Source organism: Danio rerio, chromosome 5, assembly GCF_049306965.1.
Source record: "Danio rerio strain Tuebingen ecotype United States chromosome 5, GRCz12tu, whole genome shotgun sequence".
Classification (NCBI taxonomy): domain Eukaryota; kingdom Metazoa; phylum Chordata; class Actinopteri; order Cypriniformes; family Danionidae; genus Danio; species Danio rerio.
In genome coordinates, this window is record NC_133180.1 from 65,525,001 (window position 1) to 65,540,824 (window position 15,824).

Below are 15,824 nucleotides of genomic sequence, written 5' to 3' on the forward strand. Positions count from 1 at the left end.
ACAGAGGAATAAAGGAACAAAATGGAAAAGGCAATAAAGAACCTGTGTGAGAGAGGAAAATGTCTGTCCATTTAGAAAAAGAAAGGCTTCTAGAGATTTAAATGTGTCATGATGTATAGATGTGCAAACGGAGAGAGGGATTTCTCTAGGTTTCACTACTTAGACAAAGACAAGCTTAAGTGGTCAAGCTTTAAATGTGTCATGGCTTTTAGAGATTGAACTTTACAAAGCAGCAATCTCACTGGCCAGAAAGAGCAACATCCTGTTAGGATGAAAGGCTTTAGATAACGTGATATACTTTCTTTGTGGTATAAAAGCGCGATTGCCCTTTCTCCTCCAAGTGCCATATATCTTTTAATCCCCTGTTGCAGATAATGCAGCTATCAACATCATGAAATGCAAGGACAAATCCACCTGATTCAGAGGAAATCAGATTTAGTTTGATGCCCTTTGAAGCTCTTCTAATGTATTGCGGAGTGGAATGATACTGTCACATGACTCTCAATGGGTTGAAAAACACCAGATCTTGGAACACAAATCTGTCGAATGTTCCAACTTCCAAATAAATGTTCCATGCTGATTTCCACAGAAAATAATTTAGTGGTGATTCTCAGTTTTCACAAACAATGGGTAAACTACTGTGCTGTTGTCAGGATTGAACTTGGTTTTGTTGTTTAGTTTGACCTAGTCTACCTTTTGTTTCTGTCACTATCACCAGTGATCTAACCCTCATAGATGGCTGGAGGACATTCATTATCACCAGAACTAGAAGTCTGATATGAACTACAACTCCCGTCATGCACCTCACACACACACACACACACACACACCATTTTTGGTTCACTCAGGATTGCACACACAGCTGATAATCGTAAGGACTCTTGCAGGTTTCTACCTGTATCATTACAGAGTGTTCTGCTTTAGTCTTTTTATGTTTGACACTTGCCTTGTTCCCTTGTTTACATTGTCTTCTGCCTGTATTGACCTCTTTGCCTGTGACCTCCACTATGCTTCTGGATTTTCTTTATGCTCCTGTTTGTACCTGTTGACCTTTGCTAGCCTGACTACTCTTATCAATAATATTGTATGCGGATCCTCAACTCCATTGTCACCCGACTCCCATTGGTTAGTTTCTTTATGAAATGAAGGCTTAATATACCATTAACATTTTTATTTGGTTATTTATTCATGGCAAATATGTTGTAATGCCTTTAGTAAATGCGAACTTCAAAAAGTGCTGGAAGACTATAGTGAACATTATTTATATATATATATACACACACACAGTTAAAGTCAGAATTGTCAGAATTATTAGTCCCCCTGAATTATTAGCGCCCCTGTTTATTTTCCCCCCAATTTCTGTTTAATTGATGGAAGATTGTTTCAGCACATTTCTAAGCATAATAGTTTTAAAAACTTATTTCTAAAAACTGATTTATTTTATCTTTGCCATGATGACAGTAAATAATATTTTACTTGATATTTTTCAAGACACTTCTATATAGCTTAAAGTGACATTTAAAGGCTTAACTAGGTTAATTAGGTTAACTAGGCAGCATGGGGTAATTAGGCAAGTTGTTGTATAACGATGGTTTGTTCTGTGGACTATCGAATTAAAAATTGGCCTTAAGGGGCTAGTAATTTTGTCCCAAAAATGTTTTTTAAAAAATGAATAACTGCTTTTATTCTAGCCAAAATAAAACAAATAAGACTTTTTCCAGAAGAAAAATTATTATCAGACATGCTGGGAAATTTTCCTTGCTCTGTTAAACACCATTTGGGAAATGATTGATGTGACAAGGAATGTTTTTGGGGGTTAGTGGGGTATTTAATTAAAATGAGGGTGAATACTTAATACAATAATTTTCATTTATGGTTGCACATTTTTAAGCTCCGTCTTCTGTTCACTCAGTGAAAATATTTAAAAAGTAATGTAATTAATTAGTAGGGGAATATATCATGAACGCATCGTGCACAGGTTGCTTTGTCTAATTTAGTTTTGCCAATTACAAAAAAACAATCCACATAGATGGAATCAACAAATACACAAGTCTACTGAATCAAACCCATGTATAGTACAGTAGATAAAGATGTTTACAGAGGCTTTAGATAGACAAAGTATTGAACACAGCACCATTCGTTCTCCAGAAAACATCTTTGTGAAGATGGTATAGACTTTTCAAATTTATCAGGTGCTGGCTACAACTTAATTTATTAATACAAAGAAAACAAAACTAATTGGTTTATAAAAGTTGTGAAATAAAAGGAAATGAGATCGGGATAAAGTGTTGAACACTTGAAGAAGGGAATATGTGGAAAGGCAAGGAAAGCCCAGACAGCAGCTGAAATCTCTCAGTAAATCTTCAGCAACCCTGTTCCTTAGCAATGTAAATCAATATTACAGTTGCTGCTTTAGTCGACACCTACATTACCAGGTGATGAAGATGAAGTGGACCTCAACCTGAGACATTTAGGCCCAGTTTCACAAACATGACTTAGATTTAGCCAGGACTAGGCCTTAGTTAAATAAGATTATTTAAGACACATTTATGAAAATTGCCTTAGAAAAATATTACTGGTAGGCAACTGGAGACAAAAAAATCACTCTGACATATTTTAACACATCTCATCGCAAGTTATTTTGAGTTGAGACAGCTCAAACATGCAATTTAATCCTGACTAGTCTTAAACCGTGTTTGTGAAACCGGGGGTTAAAGTCTTGTTCCTGAGATTAAATGAGGTTTGACAGGAGAATCTGGTTGTCATCTGTGTCCAAAGCGGCAGACAAATCCTTCAAGATGAGTATTGATAATTTGAAATCTCACTGCGACACCATCCAAGAGCAGGGCAGTTACTGTTGAATATTTGTTTCTGAAGCCAGATTTTTCTCCAGGAGGATGTTCTTTGCGTGAATAAATGAATTTCACTCATTCAAGATTTATAACAAGTAATCAAAGGATGCTTTGAGCCTAAAACTTACCAAATTTAGTTTGAAACTTGCAACAAAAAACTAACTGGTTTAGAAAATTTGTGTGATGAAAGGAAATGACACAAAGAAAAAGTGTTGAACACTTGAAGGAAGGAAGGTCTAAAAAGGCATGAAAAGCCCAGACAGCAGCTGAAATCTCTCAGTAGTTGGTAAGCAAACCTGTCCATCATTGTAAATGAATATTAGCTGCTTCATTCTAAACATCTTCATTACCAGATGATGAAGATAATGAGATGTCCAGGGTGGACATTTCAGCAAGGCAATGATTTGGGCAAAGAAAACTCTAAATTGGTTTCAGAAAACAAATTGAACCTGCTAGAATGTCCCAGCAAATCACCTGAACTGCATCCTATAGAAAATAATAAGTAAAGATCAGAGTTGACAGACGAAACGCATAGAACCATCAAGATTTGCACACTCTGCTGGAGTCTGGGGGAAAACACAGCTTAGCAATGGATACTACTCTATTCTTCATGTAAGATGCATCTTGAAGAAAGTATGTAATAGTATTAAATACATTTCAGTAGTTCAGTACTTCTAGTGTCTCCATGCATTGTTTGGGGTTTTACATAATTCCGGCTCCTTGTATATCTATCAAGAAAAATCATGGTGCTCAATACTTTACTATCTGTATATGTTTCTAATATTTCTTTGAAATATTTTTAACCCCTAATAATTGCGTCAACATGAGCTATAATAACAACTGTCCAAACCAAAGTCTTTTCCATACATTTTTTTATGTTGAAAATATATATATTTTTTAAAGTTTAGCTTATGGGGTTCAACATCACCCCAGTAGCTAGATATTGGGACTTTGACATTTTACCCTTTCCAGTGACCCTAAAGGATCTACCTAAGACACTTAGTTTTGGTCCTGAAATGGGGAAGTTTGTCGTGAGGGTTGACAGGAGAATCTGTTTGTCATCTGTGTCAGAAGCTGCAGACAAATCCTTCAAGATTAGTATTGATAGTTTGAAAGCTGCTCTTGCTAGTCTCACAGCTAAAACATTCAAGAGCAGGACAGTTTCTGTTGAGTGTTTGCTTCTGAAGCCAGACTGATTTCTGTCCAGGAGGATGTTCTTAGTGAAAAATGCAGAGACTTGCTGTATATGAATGAAACTCAATGAAATGTTCTAACAAGTGTTCAAAGGATGCTTTGAGCCTGAACCTCACCAAATTTAGTTTGAAAGTTGCAGCAGGGGTTCTCAACTTTTAGTGAGCTTCTTCGCTTGCAAAACCTACAAGACAGCATATTTGTAGTTTTTACTTGGAAGATTTATCATCATCATCACGGCTCTCAAGTTATTCCCTTGCGACCCCCTGAGTGGAGGGGTTGAAAACTGCAGATCTACAGTTTAAGGATGTAAGTCTGTTAGTGATGGTGGGCTTTGTAGTTGACAGCACATTTGATCATGTGAAACTAAATAAGACTGAAAATCCTAATATTTATGATGGCCACTTCTCTCTCTCTTTTTTTTTTGTTCGGCTTGTTTGACAGTTTTATTTGACTTTGCTTTTGGGAGTATTTCACACCTATTTGATAGATTTGATCTGACTGCATTGAAAGTAGACACTGTTCGTTTTTGCTTTGTGTTTGGAGTTTGATTGATGCTTCCAGTCATGGATATGGAAATGCTGTGGAATTCAGTTATGCTCTGCATTTTATATATTTCTATTTAATGTATTTTCCTATTGGGTTTGCATAAAGGATAATGCAAACCTCAGAAAAACCCCCACTGCATTCATCTTAGACTTCATCTCTTTACCGCCCAGCGGTTGCATTGGATGGCATCACATAAACAGCCTAATCATCACTGGCGGTGCGTCAACCATAGCCGTGCGCTGTCTAAACATTCATGTCAAAACATTACTTCCAATGATGAACGACAAGGTGACTCAGCCGCTGTCATAGAGTTGTCAATGCTGCCACACTCCCTTCCGGACATTAACAAAGCTTGCGCGCTCGCACAGGAAGTGAGCCTTTGCCAGCTGCACAAACATTTGTCAAAACAAAAACTCATATGTTCTTGGCACTGTTGAGAGAGATTCTGGATTGCATCTGTAAAGTGTCTAGGGTGCTTAGAAAAAGAATCTGCAGCAGGGAACGGAACTGTTGCTGAGGAGAGATTGAGATTTTGTTTGAGAGGTGAAGGTGGCAATCTTTATATCTAGGTCACTGGAAAAGTTCAACAATCAACAAAGCTCAGGTTATATGCACCATGACGATGAATCACTGCTCTGATTGAAATGGGGAAAAAAAAAAAAAAAAAAAAAAAAAAAATATATATATATATATATATATATATATATTTATTTATTATATAAAAGAAAAAAAAAAAATATATATAAAAAAATAAAATAAAATATATATATATATATATATATATATATATATATATATATAATATAATATGGCGAAAGCTATCGACCTTATTCTACATGTGCGAGTGGTGTGCAGTCATTAGTAGTCTTGAGCCAAAAAGATTCCAGTCTCATTTACTTCCATTGATTTTTAGACATAAAAATGAGTTATGCTGATTGAGATTGCTGATATTTTCTTCCTATATTATTTTACTTTTTAAACACATTTGTTTGTAGAGAGAAAGAAAGAGTTGGACTGTTTTCTGCTGTTTATTCCGATTCAGTTTCCTATGGGAGAAATTAAGTTCTAAAACAATCGCAGAACAAGTGCACTTCTGCATTTGGGAATAAGGGCAATAGCATTCAAAATAATCTCAATAGCTGATTTTATCTACCTATTTGTATGTACACTTTAATTAATGCTTAAATAATGCCTAATTGTAATGCCAGGATGCGCATATTTTTTGAAAATGTGGATAACAAATTTGAGGTAACACTTTAGAATAATGGTCAATTAGTTAGTTACTTAATGCATTTACTAACATTAACTAATTATGAAAAATCTTGTAAAGCATTTTATAGTCATAGTTTAACATGAACTAATGTATTGTTAAAAATTAAATTAAAGTCGCGCTTTCTTAAAGAGCCCCTTTTATGCATTGAAGTTCATATTTTGGTTTTGGGGGTCTCCAACAACAGGATAATATGCAAGCAATTTCAAAAAAACACTTTCATTGTCTTATACATTTATTTTTTACTCATTATCCTATAATATAATGCTGACATATAGTTATGTTCAGCGATTCATTTGCTCCCAAACCCCTTGAAACGCCCACCATGGCTTATTAATATTGATGAAGTAGCCAGAGCGCATGGAGCATATGTGTCTAATATATGAGTCCAATCCTGGAGTGCATAAAAGCAATGCAGTTAAACACCAGCATATTGCTCTAAAAACAATGACACATTCAGTATTAATCGCACAGTGGCAAAAGCTGAACTGTTTTGAAGCACGTGTTTAGGAACAGCTGACGGTGGTCCATGAACTGTGTACTGATAAAGTTCCTGTCAAGCTCTGACAAAGTCCCATACATCAAAATTCTTTTCTGATCCTTTAACAAAAGGCAAACGAATTCCCCGTTGCAAGATAGATTATTACATTAACGTTCACTCGTTTACTCCCACATACACCCGCACTCTGCTAGCATTTGAAGGGAAGGGCACGTTCATGTTTTACTGGATCCGGCACTTCATATTTGGTACCGTTTCGTGTCGAAGTTGATACAAACAGGCAAAAGATCTGGACGAATGATGAATCATTTAAACGACTCTTGAGTCAAATCCTTTACTAAAAAAATAAGGTGCACTTTAGATTTAAACATCAGCTGGATGTTTCCATTAGCTTAGAGTAGTTACACACTGCATGGAAGGTCATTTTAAGCAACCTATAATAGGGCCTCTTTAACATTAGTCAATTCACAGAGAGTTAACATGAACTAACATGAATATTAACAAAGATCAATAAATACGGTTATAAATGTGTTATTAGGCTGGCTTGTCAAAGCCAACCTACTGTTATCCTATTTAAACTTATTAGGCTGGCTTGTCAAAGCCAACCTACTGTTATCCTATTTAAACTTATTAGGCTGGCTTGTCAAAGCCAACCTACTGTTATCCTATTTAAACTTATTATTATTTTTATTTATTCTTCTTCTGAGACTAAAATTCAAAATCTATCTGCTCCTTGAACTTTCAAACTATTACCACCAAACTCACACCAGACCTCCAAACTGGTCTGACTCTTTATGCTATATCTTTTCCGACTGATCCGACTTTCGGTTTTCCAAAAAACGTCCCGGGACTGTCGGAAAAATCCCATAGACTTAACATTGGATCAAACTTTGTGACCTCATAACTCTGCGTCAGACTGTTGCACAGACTTCTAACTGGGCTCATTTAACTCAGACTATCAAACTGCCAATGACTGATCACCTTTAAACTTTCTAGCCACGCCCTAGCAACCACTTTTGGACCCTAGTAACTGTCCCATAGACTTCCATTCAAAAGACTCTCATTGACTTAACATGGGATCAAACTTTGTGAGCTCATAACTCTGAATCAGACTGTCCTACAGACTAATGGCTGAGCTCATTTAACTCCGAATACCAAACTGCCAATAACTGATGAGCTTTTAACTTTCTAGCCACACCCCTAACTACCACATACTGCACCCTAGCAACTGTCCCATAAACTTCCATTACAAAGACTCTCATTGACTTAACATGGGATCAAGCTTTGTAAGTTCATAACTCTCCGTCAGACTGTCCTACAGACTAATGGCTGAGCTCATTTAACTCAGTCTAGCCAGCAGCCAATAACTGATGGCCTTTTAACTTTCTAGCCACACCCCTAACTACCACATACTGCACCCTAGCAACTGTCCCATAGACTGTAATTAGCTGTGCAATAAAATACTAATAATTCTAACATGCTAATGACATGTCAATCATGCTAGCAACATGCTACTCATATGCTAATCATGCTAATGACATGCTAACTCATACTGGAAACATGCTAATGACATGCTAATTTGTACTAGAATCATGCTAAGAACATGCTAACTAATGCTAGAATCATGCTAGTAACATGCTAATTCATGCTAGAATCATGCTAGTAACATGCTAACTCATACTAGAATTATGCTAATAACATGCTAACTCACGCTAATTTTACTACAATCATGCTAATAACACTACTTCATGCTACAATCTGGCTAGTAACATGCTAATTAGTGCTAGAATCATGCTAATTCATGCTAGTAACATGCTAATCCATGCTAGAATCATGCCAGTAACATGCTAATTCATACTAGAATCATGCTAATGACATGCTAATTCATACTAGACTCATGCTAATAACATGCTAATTCATACTAAAATCATGCTAGTACCATGCTAATTCATACTGGAATCATGCTAGTAACATGCTAATTCATGTTAGAATCATGCTAATAACATGCTAATTCATACTGGAATCATGCTAGTAACATGCTAATTCATGCTAGAATCATGCTAATAACATGCTAATTCATACTAGAATCATGCTAATTCATACTAGAATCATGCTAGTATCATGCTAAATCATGCTAGATTCATGCTAGTAACATGCTAATTCATGCTAGAATCATGCTAATAACATGCTAATTCATGCTAGAATCATGCTAATAACATGCTAATTTATACTAGAATCATGGTAGTAACATGCTAATTCATACTAGAATCATGCTAGTGACATGCTAATTCATACAAGAATCTTGCTAATAACATGCTAATTCATGCTAGAATCATGCTAATAACATGCTAATTCATGCTAGAATCATGCTAGTAACATGCTAATTCATGCTAGAAACATGCTAACAACATGCTAATTCACGCTGATTTTACTACAATCATGCTAATAACACACTAATTCATGCTAGAATTATGCTAGTAACATGCTAAATCGTGCTAGAATCATGCTAATTCATGCTAATCCATGCTAGAATCGTACTAATAAGATGCTAATTCATGCTAATAACATGCTAATATATGCTAGAATCATGCTAATAACATGCTACTTATACTTTTTTAAACTGTTTTTGAACTAAATAAACTATTACCAACAGGCTTTGTCAAGCCAGCCTCAAAGTTTGTCTCGACGAACTTTACTGTCTAGTTATTATTTTTATTTATTCTTCTTCTGAGACTAAAATTCAAAATCTATCTGCTCCTTGAACTTTCAAGCTATTACCACCAAACTCACACCAGACCTCCAAACTGGTCTGACTCTTTATGCTATATCTTTTCCGACTGATCCGACTTTCGGTTTTCCGAAAAACGTCCCGGGACTGTCGGAAAAATCCCATAGACTTAACATTGGATCAAACTTTGTGACCTCATAACTCTGCGTCAGACTGTTGCACAGACTTCTAACTGGGCTCATTTAACTCAGACTATCAAACTGCCAATGACTGATCACCTTTAAACTTTCTAGCCACGCCCTAGCAACCACTTTTGGACCCTAGTAACTGTCCCATAGACTTCCATTTAAAAGACTCTCATTGACTTAACATGGGATCAAACTTTGTGAGCTGATAACTCTGAATCAGACTGTCCTACAGACTAATGGCTGAGCTCATTTAACTCTGAATGCCAAACTGCCAATAACTGATGAGCTTTTAACTTTCTAGCCACACCCCTAACTACCACATACTGCACCCTAGCAACTGTCCCATAGACTTCCATTACAAAGACTCTCATTGACTTTACATGGGATCAAACTTTGTGAGCTCATAACTCTGAAACAGACTATCCTACAGACTAATGGCTGAGCTCATTTAACTCCGACCACCAATCTGCCAATAACTGATGAGCTTTTAACTTTGTAGCCACACCCCTAACTACCAATACTGCACCCTAGCAACTGTCCCGTAGACTTCTATTACAAAAGACTCTCATTGACTTTACATGGGATCAAACTTTGTGAGCTCATAACTCTGCATCAGACTGTCATAGAGACTAATGGCTGAGCTCATTTAACTCAGTCTAGCCAGCAGCCAATCACTGATGGCCTTTTAACTTTCTAGCCACACCCCTAACTACCACATACTGCACCCTAGCAACTGTCCTATAGACTGTAATTAGCTGTGCTATTAAATGCTTATAATTCTAACATGCTAATGACATGCCAATCATGCTAGCAACATGCTACTCATATGCTAATCATGCTAATGACATGCTAACTCATACTGGAAACATGCTAATGACATGCTAATTTGTACTAGAATCATGCTAGTAACATGCTAATTCATACTAGACTCACGTTAATAACTGGCCTACATGCATATTTTTGCTTAGCAGTGTCCTATTGACTTGGGGGATGGCTCATCTGACTCAGACAACCAATGAGCATCTCAATATGATAATAAAGCTCACAAGCCACGCCCCCAAATTGATTCCATAGACTTCCATTAAAATAGGCCAAGATGCATATCTTTGCATAGCAGTGTCATAGAGACATGGGGGTTGGTTCATTTGACTTAGACAGCCAACCACATTCAAGTGCACTCTGTAACCTCGCCCATAGCAACAAAACAGAGTACCCTAGCAACCATTCATCAACAGCTATATCTCAGCATCAGAACATCGTAGAGACTTGAAAATTGGCTCGTTCAACTCATGCTAGCAAACGGAACTTCCTATATGCTACACATGCTAGCAGTGATTAGCTACATGCTAATATTGACTAGCCAAGTACTGTAACTTGATAGACATGCTTACTAAGTATAAATGTTTTATCAAGCATGTATGTGAGGCTTGCCTAGTAACCACCCAGGGTACCCTAGCAACTGCCTAGCAACCACCAAAATTACCCTAGCAACGGCCTAGCAACGGCCTAGTAACGCCTTAGTAAGGGCCTAGCGACCACACAGGACACCCTAGCAACCGCCTAGCAACGCCTTAGCAACCAATTAGAATACCCTAGCAACCACCTAGCAACCACTTGGGACACCTTAGCAACTGCCTAGCAACACCTTAGCAACCACCTAGCAACCACTCAGGACACCACAGCAACCACCTAGCAAGACCTTAGCAACCACCTAGCAACCACTCAGAACACCCTAGCAACCGCCTAGCAACACCTTAGCAACCACCTAGCAACCAGTCAGAACACCCTAGCAACCACCTAGCAACATCTTAGCAACCACCTAGCAACCACACAGAACACCCTAGCAACCACCTAGCAACATCTTAGCAACCACCTAGCAACCACTTAGGACACCCTACAGACTACCTAGCGACGATTTAGCAACCACTCAGAAGACCCTAGCAACCACCTAAGCATGCTATGTGACATGCTAATTCATACTAGAATCATGCTAGTATCATGCTAATTCATACTACAGTCATGCTAATAACATGCTAATTTACACTAGAATCTTGCTAATAACATGCTAATTCATGCTAGAATCATGCTAGTAACATGCTAATTTATACTAGAATCATGCTAGTGACATGCTAATGCATGATATAATCATGCTAATAACATGCTAATTCATGCTAGAATCATGCAAGTAACATGCTAATTCATGCTAGAATCATGCTAGTAACATGCTAATTCATACTAGAATCATGCTAATAACGTGCTAATTCATGCTGGAATCATGATAGTAACATGCTAATTCATGCTAGAATCATACTAGTAACATGCTAATTCATGCTAGAATCACACTAGTAACATGCTAATTCATGCTAGAATCATGCTAGTAACATGCTAATTCATACTATAATCATGCTAGTAGCATGCTAATTCATACTAGAATCATGCTAGTGACATGCTAATTTATTCTAGAATCATGCTAGTAACATGCTAATTCATGCTAGAATCATGCTAATTCATGCTAATTTATACTAGAATCATGCTAATTCATGCTAGAATCATGCTAATTCATACTAGAATCATGCTAGTAACATGCTAATTCATGCTAGAATCATGCTAGTAACATGCTTATTCATGCTAGAATCATGCTAATAACATGCTAATTTATACTAGAATCATACTAGTAACATGCTAATTCATACTAGACTCATACTAGTGACATGCTAATTCATACTAGAATCATGCTAATAACATGCTACTTCATGCTAGGAAACACTGGTAACATGCTAATTTTACTACAATCATGCTAATAACACACTAATTCATGCTAGAATTATGCTAGTAACATGCTAAATCGTGCTAGAATCATGCTAATAACATGCTAATCCATGCTAGAATCGTACTAATAAGATGCTAATTCATGCTAATAACATGCTAATCTATGCTAGAATCATGCTAATAACATGCTACTTATACTTTTTCAAACTGTTTTTAAACTAAATAAACTATTACCAACAGGCTTTGTCAAGCCAGCCTCAAAGTTTGTCTCGACGAACTTTACTGTCTAGTTATTATTTTTATTTATTCTTCTTCTGAGACTAAAATTCAAAATCTATCTGCTCCTTGAACTTTCAAACTATTACCACCAAACTCACACCAGACCTCCAAACTGGTCTGACTCTTTATGCCATATCTTTTCCGACTGATCCAACTTTCGGTTTTCCGAAAAACGTCCCGGGACTGTCGGAAAAATCCCATAGACTTAACATTGGATCAAACTTTGTGACCTCATAACTCTGCGTCAGACTGTTGCACAGACTTCTAACTGGGCTCATTTAACTCAGACTATCAAACTGCCAATGACTGATCACCTTTAAACTTTCTAGCCACGCCCTAGCAACCACTTTTGGACCCTAGTAACTGTCCCATAGACTTCCATTCAATAGACTCTCATTGACTTAACATGGGATCAAACTTTGTGAGCTCATAACTCTGAATCAGACTGTCCTACAGACTAATGGCTGAGCTCATTTAACTCAGACTACCAAACTGCCAATAACTGATGAGCTTTTAACTTTCTAGCCACACCCCTAACTACCACATACTGCACCCTAGCAACTGTGCCATTGACTTCCATTACAAAGACTCTCATTGACTTTACATGGGATCAAACTTTGTGAGCTCATAACTCTGAAACAGACTATCCTACAGACTTATGGCTGAGCTCATTTAACTCCGACTACCAATCTGCCAATAACTGATGAGCCTTTAACTTTCTAGCCACACCCCTAACTACCACATACTGCACCCTAGCAACTGTCTCGTAGACTTCTATTACAAAAGACTCTCATTGACTTTACATGGGATCAAACTTTGTGAGCTCATAACTCAGCATCAGACTGTCATAGAGACTAATGGCTGAGCTCATTTAACTCAGTCTAGCCAGCAGCCAATCACTGATGGCCTTTTAACTTTCTAGGCACACCCCTAACTACCACATACTGCACCCTAGCAACTGTCCTATAGACAGTAATTAGCTGTGCTTTCAAATGCTTATAATTCTAACATGCTAATCACATGCCAATCATGCTAGCAACATGCTACTCATATGCTAATCATGCAAATGACATGCTAACTCATACTGGAAACATGCTAATGACATGCTAATTTGTACTAGAATCATGCTAGTAACATGCTAATTCATACTAGACTGATGTTAATAACTGGCCTACATGCATATCTTTGCTTAGCATTGTCCTATTGACTTGGGGGATGGCTCATCTGACTCAGACAACCAATGAGCATCTCAATATGATAATGAAGCTCACAAGCCACGCCCCCAAATTGATTCCATAGACTTCCATTAAAATAGGCCAAGATGCATATCTTTGCATAGCAGTGTCATAGAGACATGGGGGTTGGTTCATTTGACTTAGACAGCCAACCACATTCAAGTGCACTCTGTAACCTCGCCCATAGCAACAAAACAAAGTACCCTAGCAACCATTCATCAACAGCTATATCTCAGCATCCGAACATCGTAGAGACTTGGAGATTGGCTCGTTTGACTCATGCTAGCAAACGGAACTTCCTATATGCTACACATGCTAGCAGTGATTAGCTACATGCTAATATTGACTAGCCAAGTACTGTAACTTGCTAGACATGCTTACTTAGTTTAAATGTTTTATCAAGCATGTATGTGAGGCTTGCCTAGTAACCACCCAGGGTACCCTAGCAACTGCCTAGCAACCACCCAAATTACCCTAGCAACCGCCTAGCAACGGCCTAGTAATGCCTTAGTAAGGGCCTAGCGACCACTCAGGACACCCTAGCAACCGCCTAGCAACGCCTTAGCAACCAATTAGAATACCCTAGCAACCACCTAGCAACACCTTAGCAAACACTTGGGACACCTTAGCAACCGCCTAGCAACACCTTAGCAACCACCTAGCAAACACTCAGAACACCCTAGCAACTGCCTAGCAACGCCTTAGCAACCACCTAGCGATGCCTTAGCAACTACCTAGCAACCACTCAGGACACCCTAGCAACCCCCTAGCAACCACTCAAAATACCCTAGCAACTACCTAGCAACCACTTAGGACACCTTAGTAACCACCTAGCAACACCTTAGCAACCACTCAGAACACCCTAGCAACCACCTAGCAACACCTTAGCAACCACCTAGCAACCACTCAGGACACCCTAGCAACTGCCTAGCAACGACTTAGCAACCACTCAGAATACCCTAGCAACCACCTAAGCATGCTATGTGACATGCTAATTCATACTAGAATCATGCTAGTAACATGCTAATTCATACTACAATCATGCTCATAACATGCTAATTTATAATAGAATCTTGCTAATAACATGCTAATTCATACTAGAATCATGCTAGTAACATGCTAATTCATGTGCGAATCATGCTAATAACATGCTAATTCATACTGGAACCATGCTAATAACATGCTAATTCATACTAGAATAATGCTTGTAACATGCCAATTCATACTAGAATCATGCTAATAACATGCTAATATAATGCTAATTCATGCTAGAACCATGCTAATAACATGCTTATTCATACTAGAATCTTGCTAGTAACGTACTAATTCATACTAGATTCATGCTAAAAACATGCTAATTCTTACTAGAATCATGCTAGTAACATGCTAATTCATACTAGAATCATGCTAATTCATACTAGAATCATGCTAATTCATACCAGAATCATGCTACTAACATGCTAATTCATGCTAGAATCATGCTAACATGTTAATTCATGCTAGAATCATGCTAGTAACATGCTAATTCATGCTAGAATCATGTTAGCAAACAGAAGTACCTATATGCTACACATGCTAGCAGTGACTAGCTACATGCTAATATTGACTAGTCAAGTACTGTAACTTGCTAGAAATGCTTAGCAAGTATAAATATTAGATCGAGCATGTATGTGAGGCTTGCCTAGTAACCACCCAGGGTACCCTAGCAACTACCTAGTAACCACCCAAATTACCCTAGCAACCGCCAAGCAACCACCTAGCAACCGCCTAGTAATGCCTTAGTAAGGGCCTAGCGACCACTCAGGACACCCTAGCAACCACCTAGCAACGCCTTAGCAACCACTTAGAATACCCTAGCAACCACCTAGCAACACCTTAGCAACCACTGAATAACCACTCAGGACACCCTAGCAACTGCCTAGCAACACCTTAGCAACCACCTAGCAACATCATCATACTAATTTCATGCTAATTCATACTAGAATCATGCTAGTAACGTGCTAATGCATGTTAGAATCATGCTAATAACATGCTAATTAATGCTAGAATCATGCTAATAACATGCTAATTCATACTAGAATCATGCTAGTAACAGGCTAATTCATGCTAGAATCATGCTAAAAACATGCTAATTCATACTAGAATCATGCTAATAACATGCTAATTCATACTGGAGTCATGCTAGTGATATGCTAACTTATACTAGAATCATGCTAGTAACATGCTAATTCATACTAGAATCATGCTAATGACATACTAATTCA

The 15,824-nt window shown here is 37.7% G+C and overlaps 1 protein-coding gene across 8 annotated transcripts in view; it reads left to right on the forward strand.

Moving 5' to 3' along the window:
• tmem132e (transmembrane protein 132E) overlaps nucleotides 1–15,824 on the forward strand; it is a 1,112,950-nt gene that overhangs the window by 61,073 nt on the left and 1,036,053 nt on the right. The gene's annotated exons all lie outside the window — the stretch shown is intronic.